This window comes from Mauremys reevesii, linkage group 9, assembly GCF_016161935.1.
Source record: "Mauremys reevesii isolate NIE-2019 linkage group 9, ASM1616193v1, whole genome shotgun sequence".
Classification (NCBI taxonomy): domain Eukaryota; kingdom Metazoa; phylum Chordata; order Testudines; family Geoemydidae; genus Mauremys; species Mauremys reevesii.
Genome location: NC_052631.1, coordinates 38,765,746 through 38,784,999, shown reverse-complemented (window position 1 = coordinate 38,784,999; position 19,254 = coordinate 38,765,746). Strand labels below are relative to the sequence as shown.

The 19,254-nt window shown below is 47.0% G+C and overlaps 1 protein-coding gene across 8 annotated transcripts in view; it reads left to right on the top strand.

The window, feature by feature from the left end:
* Nucleotides 1-19,254, top strand: part of PXYLP1 (2-phosphoxylose phosphatase 1) — a 132,401-nt gene that overhangs the window by 10,547 nt on the left and 102,600 nt on the right. For 3 of the 8 annotated variants that reach the window (XM_039489332.1, XM_039489331.1, XM_039489327.1), the window contains exon 1: nt 15,031-15,520. The gene's annotated coding sequence lies outside the window, so the exon portion shown is untranslated. Of the gene's footprint in view, nt 1-9,389; nt 9,492-10,464; nt 10,549-11,109; nt 11,141-15,030; nt 15,521-19,254 lie in introns of those variants that run through there. The other 5 variants (XM_039489323.1, XM_039489326.1, XM_039489328.1 and 2 more) reach the window with 3 other exon arrangements.

Sequence of the window (19,254 nt, the reverse complement as noted above, 5' to 3'; positions counted from 1 at the left end):
CCCATGCAACTTGCAGGGATTTCACTTTAGTCACTTTACCTTTTAACTTTTGTCTGTCTAACCCCCTCATTTTTGTATAGTTCCCCCTTTTGAAATTAAATGCCACAGTGTTGGGCAGTTGAGGTGTTCTTCCCACCACAGGGATGTTGAATGCTATTGTATTATGGTCACTATTTCCAAGCGGTCCTGCTATAGTTACCTCTTGGACCAGCTCCTGCGCTCCACTCAGGATTAAATCTAGAGTTGCCTCTCCCCTTGTGGGTTCCCGTACCAGCTGCTCCATGAAGCAGTCATTTAAAGTATCGAGAAATTTTATCTCTGCATTTCGTCCTGAAGTGAAATGTTCCCAGTCAATATGGGGATAATTGAAATCCCCCACTATTATTGTGTTCTTAATTTTAATAGCCTCTCTAATTTCCCTTAGCATTTCATCATCACTATTACTGTCCTGGTCAGGTGATCGATAATAGATCCCTAATTTTATATTTTTACTAGAGCATGAAATTTCTATCCATAGAGACTCTATGGAACATGTGGATTCGCTTAAGATTTTTACTTCATTTGAATCTACACTTTCTTTCACATATAGTGCCACTCCTCCCCCTGCACGACCTGTTCTGTCCTTCCGATATATTTTGTACCCCGGAATGATTGTGTCCCATTGATTGCTCTCAGTCCACCAGGTTTCTGTGATGCCTATTATATCTATATCCTCCTTTATCACAAGGCACTCTAGTTCACCCATCTTATTATTTAGACTTCTGGCATTTGTGTACAAGCACTTTAAAAACTTGTCCCTGTTTATTAGCCTGCCTTTTTCTGATGTGCCAGATTCTTTTCTGTGTGACTGTTTATCATCTGATCCGGCCCTTACATTATACTTTTCAGTCCTCTGCTCCTGACTATAACCTGGAGATTCTCTATCATCAGACTCTCCCCTAAGAGAAGTCTGTGTCTGATCCACACGCTCCTCTGCAGCAGTCGGCTTTCCCCCATCTCCTAGTTTAAAAACTGCTCTACAACCTTTTTAATGTTTAGTGCCAGCAGTCTGGTTCCGCTTTGGTTTAGGTGGAGCCCATCTCTCCTGTATAGGCTCCTCCCATCCCAGAAGTTTCCCCAGTTCCTAATGAACGTGAACCCCTCCTCTCTACACCATCGTCTCATCCACACATTGAGACTCTGAAGCTCTGCCTGCCTACCTGGCCCTGCGCGTGGAACTGGGAGCATTTCTGAAAATGCCACCATAGAGGTCCTGGATTTCAGTCTCTTCCCTAGCAGCCTAAATTTGGCTTCCAGGACATCTCTCCTACCCTTCCCTATGTCATTGGTTCCTACATGTACCACGACCACCAGCTCCTCCCCAGCACTACACATAAGTCTATCTAGATGCCTCGAGAGATCCGCAACCTTCGCACCAGCCAGGCAAGTCACCATACGGTTCTCCCGGTCATCACAGACCCAGCTATCTATGTTTCTAATAATCGAATCTCCCATTACTAACACCTGCCTTTTCCTAGAAACTGGAGTTCCCTCCCCCGGAGAGGCAACCTCAGTGCAAGAGGCAACCCCAGCACCATCTGGAAGTAGGGTCCCAACTACAGGAAGGTTTCCCTCTGCTCCCATCGACTGCTCTACTTCCCTGGGCAGTTCTTCCTCCTCAACAGCACAGGAGCTGTCTGAGCGGAGGTGGGACAATTCTACAGTGTCCCGGAAAGCCTCATCAACATACCTCTCTGCCTCTCTTAGCTCCTCCAGTTCCGCCACCCTGGCCTCCAAAGTCCGTACATGGTGCTGCAAGCACTGGTGGACCATAGGGGACGCTTTACCAACATCAACGTTGGGTGGCCAGGCAAGGTTCATGACACGCGTGTTTTCAGGAACTCTGGTCTGTTTAGACACCTGCAGGAAGGTAGTTTCTTCCCGGACCACAAAATAACTGTTGGGGATGTGGAGATGCCTATAGTGATCCTCGGGGACCCAGCCTACCCGCTAATGCCCTGGCTCATGAAGCCCTATACAGGCGCCTTGGACAGTGACAAGGAACTCTTCAACTACCGGCTGAGCAAGTGCAGAATGGTGGTGGAGTGTGCTTTTGGGCGTCTCTAGGGGAGATGGAGGAGCTTACTGACTCACTCTGATCTCAGCGAAACCAATATCCCCATTGTTATTGCAGCTTGCTGGGTGCTCCACAATCTCTGTGAGAGCAAAGGGGAGACCTTTATGGCAGGATGGGAGGTTGAGGCAAATCGCCTGGCTGCTGATTACGCTCAGCCAGACAGCCGTGCGATTAGAAGAGCCCAGCGGGAAGCGCTGTGCATTCGGGAGGCTTTGAAAGCTAGGTTCCTCAGCGAGCAGTGTGACCTGTGACTATTCAGTTTCTTTACAGAGAAGCTGAACCTGCCCCTGTTTCTTTACCCAGTTACTGTTGACTATCCTCTGCAGTTACATACCCCGTTCACCGCGTTTCCCCCCTTCCAACACACGTTTAAAAATAAAATACATGGAACATTGTTAATTAACAACGTTTTCTCTATTAATGACTTCGCGTTAAAGGGTTGAAACTGGGACGCAGACTGTGGTGGGTAGGGTGTGTAGTGATGTAAAGACCGCTTCTAAACTCGAGGAATGACAGGCTCCTGCTCCTAGAGCGGTCTGCAGTGCCGGACTGGTTGTTTCAACGGAGCCTGCCATCCCTCCTTTTCGGGACTCTGTGTGCGGGGGCTATGTGACCTTTTGGTGGGGGAGGATGGTTACAGATTCCCCTGCTGCATGGCTCTGTGGTCCAGGACAAGGACCACTGCATAAGATCTGTAACTGCCCTCCCCCGCCACAAAGTCTCGTACCCCCCACCCACCCACCCAGAACATGAAAACCACCTCCCAGACCGACCAGGGTGCCTACTGACTGCACTGTGTGTGTGACCTGCTGCTGATCCTGCCCCCGTGTCTGAACCCTGGTAAAGGTGACTGTCCTATGCAATTACCAACCCCCTTCCGCCCCCCTTCAAACACAGTCTTCTGTACAAGAACATGACGGAAACAGTAATTAACAGCAAAGTATTTTTAATAATCAACTAGACAGTTAGGGGATGAAACTGGGATGGGGGCTTGGGTGAGGCAGGAAGGAAAGGACTTCTCAAAATTTAGGGAATGAGAGCCTTCCTGTAATTAAGTACTCTGCAGGGGTGGAGTGACAGTTTTCACGGCCCCTGGCGCCCCTCCTTCTTGTTACTTTGGGTGAGGGGGGTATGGGACTTTGTGGCAGGGGAGGGCGGTTGCAGATACACTGCAGGGGGGCTCTGTCCTCCTGCCTGAGGTCCTGCAGAACATCTACAAGGCGCCGGAGCGTGTCCGTTTGCTCCCTCATTAGTCCAAGCAGTGTTTGAGTCGCCTGCTGGTCCTCTTGACGCCACCTGTCCTCCCGTTCGCTGTATGAGCGCTGGTACTGAGAGAGGGTCTCCCTCCACTGGCTCTGCTGGGCCGCCTCGGCTCGGGAGCAGCCCATAAGTTCAGCGAACATCTCGTCCCATGTCCTTTTCTTTCACCGCCTAATCTGCGCCAGCCTCTGTGAGGGGGATGCTGGGGCAGGTCGGGAGACAGTCGCAGCTGTGTGATGGGAAAAAGGGAGTGAATTCCTTACAAAAATACATTTTTGCGAACAATGAACATAGTCTAGTCTGTCTCTGTGAACAAGACCATGCACAGCACCTATCTCATGCGCACTCAGGACAAGTTCGAATTTTCGGCCTTCGCATTCATTGCCTGGGGTCTTGCACTGGAGATCAGACAAGCGGGGCAGGACAACAGAATCCGTGGAGCAGGCGGGCATGGTAAGCCATAGACTGTGGAGGCGTTCAGATTCCTGTTCCATTAAAAATAAATGTTTACATGTTTAAAGCACTTCCCGACTGATCCTTCCCCTGATTCAGGGTCCTGGTTAACGGCCGGGGAGGGTTGGTAGGGGATCTCCGTGAGGGTGATGAAGAGATCCTGGCTGTCGGGGAAATCAGCGTTGTAAGCGCTGTCGACTGCCTCATCCTCCTCATCTCCTTCCTCATCTTCCCCGTCCGCGAACATCGCCGAGGAACCGGCCGTCGACACTATCCCATCGTCAGAGTCCACGCACACTGGTGGGGCAGTGGTGGCAGACCCACCGAGAATGGCATGCAGTGCCTCGTAGAACCGGCATGTCTGGGGCTGGGATCCGGAGCGTCCGTTTGCCGCTTTGATTTTTTGGTAGCCTTGTCTCAGGTCCTTGATTTTCACGCGGCACTGTGTTGTATCTCGGCTGTATCCTCTGTCTGCCATGGCTTTGGAGACCTTCTCGTAGGTCTTTGCATTCCGTTTTTTGGAGCGCAGCTCCGAAAGCACAGACTCATCGCCCCACACAGCGATCAGATCCAAGACTTCCCAGTCAGTCCATGCTGGGGCCCTCTTTCTATTCTGAGATTGCATGGACTCCTCTGCTGGAGAGCTCTGCATCGCTGCCAGTGCTGCTGAGCTTGCCATGACGTCCAAACAGGAAATGAGATTCAAACTGGCCAGACAGGAAAAGGAATTCAAATTTTCCCGGGGCTTTTCCTGTGTGGCTGGTCAGAGCATCCGAGCTTGGACTGCTGTCCAGAGCGTCAACAGAGTGGTGCACTGTGGGATACCTCCTGGAGCTATTAGCGTTGAATTCCATCCACACCTAGCCTAATTCGACATGGCCATGTCGAATTTAGCGCTACACTCCTCGTCAGGGAGGAGTACAGAAATCAAACTAAAGAGACCTGTATGTCGAACTAAATAGCTTCGTTGTGTGGATGGGTGCAGGGTTAATTCGAATTAACACTGCTAAATTCGATATAAACTCCTAGTGTAGACCAGGCCTAAGAAAAAGCACTTATAAGACTGTTGTAGCACCACCTGGTGAGTCCCACCATTACATTAAACGTAAGTTGCCCTGCTGTGTATCTGGAGTAATGTCTACACTGATGTTAAACAAGGGAGGTACTACACTGACAGCACAGAGTGAAGCTTGCAGTCTCAAGAGAACATCTGCTACCCAAGAGGGTGTAATTAGAGTATGTTGATGTGTTTGAGTTTTGTGGTGATGAGCACATTTGTATTGCCAGAAATGTTACCCCATTTTCATGATTGTAAAAAGATACTTTTCGCTTCTCTTGGGAGAAGAAACATTGTTATTTTTGAAGATGCTGGAATTAAGAGATCTGATGTTTCAGCTGAACAGGTTAGTAGTTTGCTAGCAGGCACATTATTTATATCCCAGAAAGCTAAAACTTAACAATTAGCGCTGTTCTGCACTCACACTAGAGAATACACAAAGGCTGATTTTTACATGAGAAAGAAGGGTATTTGCATGTACAGCTGGATGAACATCCTTTGCTTGTTTAATACCCTATGGTAACAATATAGATTTTGTAGATTGTCATTAGGGATTAAATCAAGTAGTGAAATAGTCCAGAAAAAGAATGGAAGTGTTAGTATATTCCTGGACTGTATGTACTGTAATTGCAGATTATTGCTTCAACTGATGAATCTGAGCATGATAACATTATCAGAAAGTTAATGCCAAGAGCAAGAGATGAATATACCACATTTAACACAAACAAGATACAATACAAAATAAAGTTTTTTGAGGGTAAATGTGGCGATTCCCAAAGAAAGTAAGCAAAGGTCATCATTTAAATATCATAAGCTCATACATGTAAAAATGGCAGACATCTGAGACTGAGGTAACAAATTCTAAAAGGAAACTGGAAGAGATGCTGAAATGCAATGGTACACTTATACAGAGGTGGGTGACTGGCCTTGCTGACTGAAAAATGGCATAGTCATCAATTGAATGTCATGAAAGATTTTGCAAAGACTCCAGATGGACTAATATTGATAGGTAATAATATACATATCCCAGGAGGAAGTAGGAATATAAGGTTAGAACAGTTACATGTGCATGAGTCATCAGGGTATCAAAGGGAATAAAACCAGTGCTACTTCAGTCAGACACTGATCATATATGTCATATAACATTCCAAATGCTCTAGAAACATGCCAAATTTGTACAACATGAACAAAGCAACCCAAAAGAACCTGGGAGACCACATTAATTTCCAAGTATGCTGTGGCAAAAAGCAGGCACAGAATTGTGATTTCAAAGTACATTCTTTTTAGCTGATTATTGCCTGTTCATTTAAATGCTTATACATACTGAGAATGAGTGATGAGGCATCCCAGCCTGTAATTTAGAAGCTTAAAGCAGTGTTTGCTAGGAAGGGGATACTATCAGAAATGGTTAGTGACCTTTGTCTAGATGAGAGATTAAAGGTTTAGCAAAGCATTGGGGAACATGTTAGAGAAATACAAGCCCAGGGTATCCACAATCAAAAGGTATAACTGAAAGAATGATTAGGTAGTTAAAACTATGATTTAAAAAGGAGAAATAGACCCTCAGGTTCTGTTAGATTTAAGAAATAGCCCTGGGACTGGTGTGTTATATTCTTCTGCTCAATTGCTAATTGGTATTTCACACAGAAATAGATTGGCATGTACTTTAGATGTGCCCAGCTTCAGATAATGAATCCCTCTTTTAAGTGCAAAACTCAGCTTAATCTTAATTATGGAACAGCAAGTTCTGCCTCTCTGCCTTAGAGAAAACAGGCTGCTTGTTTTTGGATTCTTGTGTGTTATGCTGAATTTTAAGAAATAAAATAATGTTATATTACAACCTTCTAGCAAGAGAAGGTATGTTTTTATTTGACTTCTGTTTTCAGTGAAACATGAGAGAAATGTTACCAGGGTGGCTACATACTGTCTGTCAGGATCATAATAAGGACAGCCAGATCCAAGGATTAGAGGAGCATGAAACCTCAGGCTGGGAGTAACAGAAAAGTTAATAGTCAGGTTTCAGGGTCTGAAGGCCAAGTCCAAATCAAGCCAAGGGTACCCATGGCCATAGCAACTACAGGAAATCCACACTGTTACCTGAACTGCCCCTTGTGTTTATATAGAGTGGGGACCCAATCAGGAGCCACGAGCCTGCTGGCTGTCAAACCCCTTCAGACAGGACTTCCCATAGTCTGTGTCCACAGTGAGTCATGGGCATTGGAGCAAAAGCAGATTACAGCTGTTGCTGGGTAGCAACCGGAGCAATCAGCTACCTGGTAGCTCTGTAGGCCTCCTAGACCCATTACTTCTGGGAGAATTCAGCACCACTGTGCATGTGCAGAATTCATGTCCCCCGCAGATTCCATCCCCCCCACCCCCGCAGAAAATACATTCTGCTGGGAAGGCACTGCAGTGTCACCAACCAGGGGCTGGTGTTTTCCAGAAGAAAGGGCTGCTGGCTCAGCCTGCTGTGGAGGGGGAAGGGGATAGGTTGTCTTCCTCACAGCGACTTGCCTGCGCGGTGAGGTGAAGAGGCACAGAATATGGGGGCAGGAGGATGGAAAGAGCAGGGCACATGGGGCTGCTGGGGGGTTCACATAGACTGGAGTTCAGAAGGACTAGTGGGGGGACAGACTGGGGCAGGGGCACAGGAGATAGTGGAGTGACAGCATTGAGCCAAGGGCTGAATGGGAGTGGGGGGTGCAGGGCCACATGCGGGTAGGAGGTGGGGAGTGCAAGGACGCATGTGGACAGGGCGGAGGGAGTGGCTCTGTGGGGGTACAGGGACACTTGGGGATAGGAGAGGAGGAGTGGCTGAGTGAGAGTGCAGGAACACATGGGGGCTGGGGTGGCTGAGTGGGAGTGTAGGGCCATGGTGGGTGCCAGGGACACATGGGGACAGGGAGGGTGGGGTGGTTGAATGGGGTGCAGGGTCACCTGGGGATGGGTGGCTGAGTCGGGGTGTAGGGACACATGGGGATGGGGAAAGTGAGGGTGCAGGGACAATGGGAACAGGGGATAGATGTACCTGATTGAATGGGAGAAGCTAGGAGTCAGCCAGGGTCTGCCCGGGGAAGGCTCCCCAACTCCCTAACAATCCCCCCGCCCCGCAAAAAAAAACCCCTCTGTTCATAATTCTCCCACCCACACCCAACAAGTCTCCAAGTTCATTCCCAGGTTCCTTTCCAGCAATTATTTCCCTCTCCCTCAGCTCACCCATTACTCCTAACTCTCCCAAGCCTTTGCATTGCTTCTGAGGGGTGTGGGAAATCCATTTCTGTATTGTAGTTTAAATGAATTATTACTCAAAGTTCTGTATTAATATGCCTAGTAAGAAATCTATTTGTCAAAAAACATTTCCTGAATCTTTTTTGTTGTCTGTATTGTTACAGACATACTTGCTGACAGGTATTTTGAAATAAATTATCAAAATAATTGAAACTGGCATGATTATATGGTGTTATTTTGACAAAATATGCAGAATTTTAAAATATTGTGTGCAGGATTTTTAATTTTTTGGCACAGAACTCCCCTAGGAGTAACCTGAGGGGTCTTACAGTGTTTCATCAAGAATAGGAGCAGAATCCAAATCTTATCACACTGATACCTCAGAATATGGCATCTATTAGAGCAGGGATAGGCAACCTATGATATGTGTGCCTAAGGCGGCACGCAAGCTGATTTTCAGTGGCACTCTCACTGCCTGGGTCCTGGCCACCAGTCTGGGGGGCTCTGCATTTTAATTTAATTTTAAATGAAGTTTCTTAAACATTTAAAAAAACTTATTTACATACAACAATAATTTAGTTATATATTATAGACTTATAGACAGAGATCTTCTAAAAACATTAAAATGTATTACTGGCATGTGAAACCTTAAATTAGAATTAATAAATGAAGACCAGTTCTGAAAGGTTGCTGAACCCTGTATTAGAGAAACAAGAGCTACCTAAAAAGAAACCTGGCATAGCCATCACACATATTTCACTTCTGTAGGGGAGAAAAGACAACCACAGGACACTGCAGATCCTAATAGGATGAATAAAGATAGTGATGGCCTGAAATGCAAGCTAATGATGAACCAGCTACTGTATATCTGGATTGGCATCAACATTAAGAGGGTGGAATGTCTGTTTTCCAGGAACAATCAAAGAGTCTGTCATGTTAAAATTGGTAAAGACCAGACTTCAATAGTTAAGTGCCAGTAACTGCTGACCCTATGATGTGATTTCAAGGTAGAACAGCAAGGCCACACACAGGCTGAAGCAAGTTGAAGACTGTTAAGGGTATGAACAATGGGACTGAGTTTAAAGTCTGCATCACATGTATTTTAAAAACATTGTATGGAACAGAAATCTTCAGGAGGAAATGTAATAGATTGTGGTATAATAGGAGAAAGAAAACTTCCTGTTTGTGGGTTTGAGTCAGAGTAGTAGCATGCTTCAAAGTTCTAGTTACTTCTCAGTAAAGTTCCAGTTTGTTTATCTGCTGTTTTCTTTGTAGCATTCAGAAGTGCCTAGATCCCTTGATGCATTTTTAACTCTTGGACATGAGAGGTTCACGAACACATTCTTATCTTATCCAGGAAGGTCAGACAGTCTACAGGTAAGGCAACACAATCTTAATGGATAACATTTAAATGTATGAGGATTCTTACGATTTCCAGTGTAAACAAATGGTCATAAATTGTATATTGTACCATATATGGCAAGTGACTTTACCTCTGACTTTATGCTAAGGAATCAATTGCTACTGAAATTCAGATACACAGTTGGGCCCAGATCCTCAAAGGTATGTAGAGACCTAACTACCATTCGGTTCAATAACCACTGTACTACTGCATCATTCTCATTCTCTCCCTGCAGTCCAGTTACTGTCCCACTGTGGATAAATACTGAAACAATCTTTAGGCCAGAGAGAGAGAGAGAGAGACTCTATAATCCAGTGGTTAGGGCACCGGCTGGGAGGTGGGAGACCCAGGGCCCAGTTCCCTGCTTCAATCACTCTTTCATTTATCCACAGTGGAACAGTTTCATCAGAAGAGCTTGAGGGAGTCCATGTCAGAATATCCCATAGATCAGTTTTGTGCTAAAAGTTATGTGGTGAGCATCACCTATTCCTCCAGCTGGAGTTTCAGTTGACCCAATCTAGTAGGTGTCCTCTGAGGACACCTACCAGATTGGGTCCTTCAAGTGACTTAGGCAGCCAATCATCTTTCTTCCTTTGGTTCCTGAATTGCTCAGGAGCTTAGGCAGGAGACAGGCATCCAGATGCCTAGAAGGAGGCAGAAGTGTGCATGCCTAGGGGCAGAAACAGGCACCAAGGGAGCTTTTATTTTGAAAATGTAGGTGCCTACAAGGAGTTTGGGTCCATCACAGTGGTCCCAAAAACTGGGATTAGGCACCTAAATCTGATATTTCTGTGCCCGAATCTGGGGTTTAGGTGCGTAGGTATCTTTGAGGATCTGGACCAAGTTACCTTGCTTCACTGAGGTTACGGTAGTATGAGAGCAGTGAAAAGCTAGTCTGTTCTAAATAGTTTAAGACTGAATGCTTAAAGAATTCTTTTCTTCCTGAGAGACAAAGGGAAAATTTTCCAAGTGCCTGAAGTGTTACCCACAGGCTGTCTTGAGTGAATCATATGGAGTCTCACACTGAGGCAGGTGAGACTTCTTATAGTAATTTGAGTAGATAAAGACTAATGATAGTCTTGGTTAAATAAAATGTATTTATTAAGTTTGTTCTTTGTATGTACAAAGTACATTTTCCTTCTGGTTTGTGGGTGTATAATTTAATTCTTTATAATCCCAAATTGCTTTTTTGTAATGAGATCAGAGTATTTATGTCACATCTATGAATACATTTGTCTTGCTATTTTCCCCCTTACCTTGTATCTGCTCTTTAGCTCCCCAGGGAATGATAATAATATAAAGAGAATCTCTGAAAAATCAAAAAGGAGGCAGCCAGGTACAAACACAACAAGGGCTACTTGGTGATAATGTACTTTACTCTTTTCTTTTTAAAATAAAATAATACATTCTCTTAATTTGGCCAGCTTTTGGGTTGGCAGAAGCCAGATCTGAGAGTCTCAATTTCGTACCAAACAGTACCTTGAAATCTAGTTAAACCATGAAACTAGTTTCAACCTTCATCCAGAGGGAGGAGGCTGTGTTAATACCTGACAGGGCTGGATCTTTCAGCCACCTATATTTTCTGATTTGCAGGTCTGCCTGTCTAACCTTGAACAGAAGTCAGGTAGGGAAATATCAGACTATTTTAGACTCACAGACTTTAAAACCTGAAGGGACCATTGTGATCAAGTATCACTCCTGCACATTGCAAGTCACAGAACCTCACACGCCTACTCCTGTATAGACCTATAACTTCTGGCTGAGTTACTGAAGTCCTCAAATGTTGATTTAAAGCCTTCAAGTTACAGATAATCCACCATTTACTCTAGTTCAAATCAGCAAGTGATCCATGCCCCATGCTGCAGTTAAAAGTGAACACCCCCCCCCCAAGGGTTTCTGCCAATCTGACATAGGGGAAAATTCCTTCCCACCCCAAATATGGCAACCAGGGCTGGCTCCAGGCACTAGCGCAGCAAGCAGGTGCTTGGGGCAGCCAACGGCAAGGGGCAGCACATCCAGCTCTTCAGTAGCGGGTCCCACAGTCCCTCTCGGAGGGAAGGACCCGCTGCCGAATTGCCGCCAAAAAATGAAGTGGCTTTTTTTTTCTCCCCGCTGCTTGGGGCGGCAAAAACGCTGGAGCTGGCCCTGATGGCAACGAGTTAGACCCAAGCATGTCAGCAAGAATCACCAGCCAGACACCTGGGAAAGAATTCACTGTGGTAACACAGAGACCTCTCAGTCTAGTGTCCTGATACTTGCTACTAGCAGTCGCAGATGGGCCACATGACATTGTAGGCAATTTCATAGTATCCTCTCCATTTTGACCCAATGCATAATGCCTTGCCTCTGCAAGGATTTGGATGCAGTTAATGGGCCTGTTGACAGGTTTTGTTTCCAAACACACACTAGTAAGAGACTGCTAAAGTTTTAAGTTACTGCACAAAAACGTTTACAATGGTTGAAATTCACCCTGATTCACAGATACCTAGTGGTGTTGCTAGCAGACTGGTTTCTGTGTAATGAAAAGAATATTTCTGCTATTACTACAAAGACCTTTAGGACCATAGGAGATAGACTGGTCTGTAGATCCAGTTGAATAAAAATTCTTTAGATGTGATAAAGTGGGACTGTGGCCACTATTTCAGACTATATGCTGGAGTAGAGGGCTGAGCTGTAGTTCACATGCCATGGATTCAGAATGAGAGTGGAGTTTGCCTCCCCACATACTATGGTATACTGTAAATAACCTAATGACTTTAACTCCAAGAAAATTACAAATTCTTTTATGTGTACAGACAAATGTGTTATTCTCCAGAGCAAAAGGATTCTGTGAAGGAAATGAAATCCTTTTCATTAGTTAGAGAACAGATGGGGAGTTCCTGACTGCCAAATCCTTTGTGAATTATATTTAATTCTAGGACCAGATGGGGATGTAAGGGTATGTCTACACTATGAAATTAGGTCGACTTTATAGAAGTCGATTTTTTAGAAATCGATTTTATACAGTCAATTGTGTGTGTCCCCACTAAAGACCATTAATTCGGTGGAGTGGGTCCACAGTACCGAGGCTAGTGTCGACTTCCGGAGTGCTGCACTGTGGGTAGCTATCCCACAGTTCCCGCAGTCTCCCCTGCTCATTGGAATTCTGGGTTGAGCTCTCAATGCCTGATGGGGCAAAAACATTATCGCTGGTGGTTCTGGGTACATGTCGTCAGGCCCCTCCTCCCTCCCCATGAAAGCAATGGCAATAAATCGTTTCTCGCCTTTTTTCCTGGGTTACCCGTGCAGATGACATACCACGGCAAGCATGGAGCCTGCTCAGCTCACTGTCACCATATGTCTTCTGGGTGCTGTCAGATGTGGTACAGCATTGCTACACAGCAGCAGCTCGTTGTCTTTTGGCAGCAGACGGTGCATTACAATTGGTAGCCATCATCGTCGTCTCCTGGTTGCTCTTTTAGCTGACCTCAGTGAGGTCAGTTGGGGACGCCTGGACATAAATGGGAGACGACGATGGCCAGCAGTCGTACTGCATCGTCTTCTGGCAAGCAGCCAGAAGACGACAATGGATAGCAATCATACTGCACCGTCTTCCAGCAAGCAGCCAGGCGATGACAATGGTTAGCAGCTGTACTGCACCGTCTGCTGCCAGCCTAAGATGTATAAGAGAGATGGAGTGGATCAAAACAATAAAGAGCAGATTTGTTTTGTATTCATTTGGTTTGAGCATTGGCCTGCTAAACCCAGGGTTGTGAGTTCAATCCTTGAGGGGGCCATTCTGTGTGACAACCCTGTAGGCCATGTCGTCAGTCGCCCCTTCCTCTGTCAGAGCAACAGCAGACAATCGTTTCACGCCTTTTTTCAGCACAGACGCCATAGCACGGCAAGCATGGAGCCCACTCAGATCACTGCCGCAATTATGAGCACTGTAAACACCATGCGCATTATCCTGCAGTATATGCAGAACCAGAACCTGCAAAAGCAAAAGCAGGCAAGTAGGTGATGGCAGTGCGGTGATGAGGACATGGACACAGACTTCTCTCAAAGTACGGACTCCAGCAATGTGGACATCATGGTGTTAATGGGGCAGGTTCATGCCGTGGAATGCCGATTCTCGGCCCTGGAAACAAACACAGACTGGTGGAACCGCATAGTGTTGCATGCCTGGGACGATTCCCAGTGACTGCGAAACTTTCGCATGAGTAAGGGCACTTTCATGGAACTTTGTGACTTGCTTTCCCCTGCCCTAAAGCACAAGAATACCAAGATGAGAGCAGCCCTCACAGTTCACAAGTGAGTGGCAATAGCCCTGTGGAAGCTTGCAACGCCAGACAGCTACCGGTCAGTCGGGAATCAATTTGAATGGGCAAATCTACTGTGGGGGCTGCTGTGATCCAAGTAGCCAACACAATCAAAGAGCTGCGGATTTCAAGGGTAGTGACTCTGGGAAATGTTCAGGTCATAGTGGATGGCTTTGCTGCAATGGGATTCCCCAACTGTGGTGGGGCGATAGACGGAACCCATATCCCTATCTTGGCACCGGAGCACCAGGGCACCCAGTACATAAACCAAAAGGGGTACTTTTCAATGGTGCTGCAAGCATTGGTGGATCACAAGGGATGTTTTACCAACATCAACGTGGGATGGCCGGGAATGTATTGTGTTTGCTTTTTCTTTTGATAGTCAGCAGCTGGTGTCCAGTCCCTGTTATACAACATGTAACTGTTTAATAGTTCTGCTTAGTGACACCAATTAAATTTAACTTTTGAAATGTAGGTTATATACCTAAACATGAGTCAAAAAAGAGAGTAGGTTTTACACTAAGATTACACAAATCTGTACAATTTAGTTTAATAGCTCCAGAGATTTCAAACAAACAAACAGGTTTATTCAAAAGAACTGACTTTAGGAGAAGATGTGAGACTATGATGGTGTAGAACAATCTTGATGGAAAAAGATTGATTTAATAGTTGTGAGGGTTATACATTATCAATGTCTCCAAGTAGTTCATAGAGTTATGAAATAAAGGAGTCCAACTCAATTTTATCCTTTATTCCAAGAGTGTTCCTCTGTCTGTAACTGAAAAGGGGCAATCCTGAAAAGACATAACAGATCTCAGGAAGGCAACTGTGATGACAGAAGCAATGAGAAGTCCTTGTGGAACTTTAGAGACTAACAAATTTATTTGGGCATAAGCTTTTATGGGCTAAAACCCATTTCATCAGATGCATGGAGTGAAAAATTAGGCCAATTCAATTAAGGTGGAAGTGGCCTATTCTCAACTATTGTCAAGAAGGGGTGACTATCAAGAGAGGGAAAATTACTTTTGTAGTGCTAGGGAAGCCAATGCAATCAAGGTGGACCTTGGCCATTTCAAGGGAGAAGTTTCAGATTCTGTATGCTATGTATCATGACACTGATGAAGTCACAAGCACCAGTGAGCTCATCCTGGGGGTGCCTCACTGCCTGGGGCTCAATCCTGTGCGGGGCCTCTGGGTGAGGCTAGAATACAAACCATATCACTTCCTTTGTGCAGACGGGAAACTGAGGCACGGGCAGGGGTTCATTTGCCCAGGGTCACTCAATTGGGGAGGCAGTGGCCGCGCTGGGAGGAGTGCCCAGCCTCGCACCTTTTGAGCGTCTGGGTCCCAGGCGGCAGGGAGCAGGGTGGCTCAGCGCGGAACCCCGGTTGTGGGCAGCGCGGCTGAGCCGGAGGAGTCACCGCGCCGCTCCCCATTCGGGGGAGGAGGGAGCCCAAGCTGCAGCCTCCCGGTTGCGGCTGCAGGTGGCGCTGGCGGCTGTCGCGCTGGGCCCCAGGGAGCCCCGCGTGTGCGAGCGGGGCAGGAGGCGGCGCTCGGCAGAACTTGATCCGCTCCGCGGAGTCCGAGCTGGAGCTGGAGCTGTCGCTTGGCGGCGGCGGCAGCGGCAGCAGCAGGAGGCGGCGGGTTTCGGCTCCAGCCCCAGGCGGAGGCGCTGAGCGGAGCAGACGGCAGCCGCGGGGGAGGTAGGAACCTCTCGCCACACCTTCCCCCGCACCGGGATCCCCCTTCCCCCGCGCCGGGCACCCGGGGCAGCGCCGCCACCGGGATCCCCCTTCCCCCGCGCCGGGCACCCGGGGCAGCGCCGCCACCGGGATCCCCCTTCCCCCGCGCCGGGCACCCGGGGCAGCGCCGCCACCGGGATCCCCCTTCCCCCGCGCCGGGCACCCGGGGCAGCGCCGCCACCGGGATCCCCCTTCCCCCGCGCCGGGCACCCCTTCCCCTCGCGCCGGGCACCCGGGCAGCGCCGCCACCGGGCGCCCCCTTCCCCCGCGCCGGGCACCCCGGGCAGCGCCGCCACGGGGCGCCCTTTTTCCCCGCGCCGGGCAGCGCCGCCACCGGGATCCCCCTTCCCCCGCGCCGGGCACCCCGGGCAGCGCCGCCACCGGGCGCCCCCTTCCCCCGCGCCGAGCACCCCGGGCAGCGCCGGCACGGGGTGTCCTGCTCTGGGTAGCCTCTTCCCCCGCGGGCACTCGCAGCGCCGCGCTCCTTCGGGCAGCTGGGCAGCACTGCTGCTGCTGGGCACCCCCGGCTCCCCGCTGCGGGCAGCGCTGCCAGCGAGCACCCAGCTCCGGGCGGACCCTTCCCCGCACCCGCTCCGGGCGCCGCCGCAGAGCTCCCCTTGCTCCCTTCCTGGCGCGGGGGCTGCTTTGTCTGGGGGGAACCACCGCGGAGTGTGACCCGCTGGGCTCCTCCGCTCTCGCCTCCGGGGGTCCCGGCCAGAGCAGCCGGGCTTGAGTGCGGGGCGGGGCGGCCTCTGCTCCTCCTTCCCCGGTTGGCTCAGGCTGCGTCCGGCGCTCCCTCTAGGGGAGTGTCACTTCCCCCAGTGCTGGGCAACTCGCCCGGCGCCAGCGTGGGGCATCCACGTAGCCCGGTCTCGTTAGGGGCAGTCGGGAGCCGCCTTCCGGCTCGGCTGAGTCTCCACTAGCTGGATTGCGAGCTCCTAGGGCAGGGGCTCGGTTCCGTGCGGGCTGGTGCCCTGCCTAGAGCAGCGGGGTCTGGTTCCCCAAGGGTCTCTTAGGTGCTGCTATGCTACCACTAATTAATAATATCCTGCTGTAACCGCCTCCCCCAAACGACCCTCCAACAAACTCCTCCCTTTTGGCACTGAAGATTAAGCTGTGACAGCCCGTTGAGGTTTGGTGGCCTTGTCTTTACTAGGGAAAATGTGAGTTTTTACCTTGACATAAGGAAGACAAAGCAGTTTGTAGCTTTAACTCATGCCAGCTCATGCAGAGTTTATCTCAACCTGCCAACACATCTAAAAACTCCAAACTGCTTCCTCCTTGCTAGGATTTCCCTTTCTGTTACCATGTGTTAGCTAACAAAAGGTGACTTTTTTATTATGGACTAGCCAATGAGATTTAGGCCCCTAAGGATATGTCTATGCAGCCACCAGCCTTAAAGGTGCTTTTGAAAATTTTACCCTAAATTTTGCTGATTAGAAGTTAAGCTTGTAAGCATCTGAATTGGTCACCTAGGTGACTGAAAATTTTACCCCAGCTTGTCACTTGCCAGTTTGAATGGTATATTGGTGACAGCATCCCAGGCAAGTAACTTTTAAAAAAATGGCTAAATAATAATAAGTAATAATAATAGTAAAATATAGAATAATCCCTCATAATGGCAAAGGCTAGACAGAATCCCCCCATTTCCCCCCTTGACACCTGACTTTATTTATAAAAAGAAAGGTGAGAGTTAAAATTCGTTAAAGGAGTCAATTACATACAGTAATGGCAAAGTTCTTGACTCAGGCTTGTAGCAGTGATGGAATAAACTGCTAGTTTAAGTCAAGTCTCTGGAGTACATCCACAGCTTGGATGGGTCATTCAGTTCATTGTTCAGAGCTTCAGTTTGTAGCAAAGTTCCTCCAGAGGTAAGAAGCAGGACTGAAGACACAATGGAGGTGTTCCCAGGGCCTTTTATAGCTTTTGCCATGTGGAGGGCATTCCATTGTTCTTACAGTGGAAAATTACAGCAACAAGATGGAGTTTGGAATCACATGTTCATGCCCAATTTCCCTTAGTCATTGCAGGAAGCCATTACCTACACTCCAGACTGCACATTTACATGACACTCCCATTCAGTGTAGATGGTTGTCTCCCATGGTCCATTGTCAACCAAGTGTTTCTTGATGAACCACTTAATTTGAATACTCCTTCCAAGATGTGCTGGGTGTTACCTTGTGGGCATTACCTCAGGAACAAACGTTTGAAATCCAAGTATAGAGCCAGTACTCATAACTTCACATACAAAATGATATATGCATACAGGTAGCATAATCAGAACCAGCAAGTCATAACCATTTCATAAACACCTCACTCTACAATCTTTGTACAATATTTGCTGCAAATATATAACAGTGGCTGCAATAATGATCTGTATGGTCATATTTTAATCAGATAACGTCACAACATACAATTAACTATGATATGTTTTTATGTGGTGTAGTATGTCAGGTGTCAATTTTTTTTTAAATTCAATCTTTGTGAAGTTCGCTGCTTTTAATGTATTTAAGGAAAGTCGACTTTTTTCAGTGTACCGAAACTTCAACTTAATAATTTTTTGTTTAGAAAAGACTTTTTGACTTTTATCGAATCTCGCTCAAAATTTCTTTTGTTTGCATTCACTGAGTCCTTTGTAGAACGTATCAGTTTTACATAGAGCCCTATCAAATTCATGGTTCATTTTGGTCAATTTCACAGTCCTAGGATTTTAAAAAAAGTAAAATTCATGATTTCGGCTATTTAAATTTCACAGTGTTGTAATTGTAGGGGTCCTGACCCAAAAAGGAGTTGTGTGTGTTGGGGGGTGTTGCAAGGTTATTGTAGGGGGTGGGTTGTGATACTGCTACAGAAGTAGCACAGAAGTAAGGGTGGCAATACCATGACCCCCCCTAAAATAACCTTGCAACCCCCTGCAACTCCCTTTTGGGTCAGGACCCCCAATTTGAGAAACACTGGTCTCCCCTGAGAAATCTATATAGGATACGGTAAAAACACACAAAAGACCAGATTTCATGGTCGGTGACGCGTTTTTCATGGCCGGGAATTTGGTAGGGCCCTAGTTATACAGAATTTTTGCCTCTTAATTTCCATAAAATGTGAGTTCCTTTAAAAAGTGGGAGAAAAGAAAGGGTTAAAAGAGATGTTCATAACCATGCCTGTCTGAAGACTGAACTCTCTTGGCTGATCACTTTATGTAAGTGCTAGGAAAACAGAACGACCCAAGGAGATGACCTTGTTACTGCCGATTAAGGGACAAGCACCTATTTTCATCCAGAACTTCGCCTTTTAAGAATATTTATGCTATAATTCTTTATAGGTGGAGAAAAAAAATCTCTGGAGTAGTGGATCTAGCATTGAGTAGCTGCATGAACTGTTGCATATTATAATAAAGTTATTGTGCCAGCATTACAATAATAATGGGATGCTAGACTAACAGATTTTGGCAATGAGTAGTTTTAATACTGATGTCCTGTTTTGACATCTGTGGAAGGAGGATTACAGCAGACAGAATTGGTAGTGGGTGGATGTGAGTGGAATGAAAAGGAAAAGCTTCTTAATTTTAATCTCTTCTCAAAAAGGTGACTAAAAGCACAGAGGGATAAATCATATTAACCTTATCTTGGTGGTTTTTAATTGTAGTCATTTAAATATTTTATGTAAATTCAGCATTAGTAAAACACTACTTTAATTTT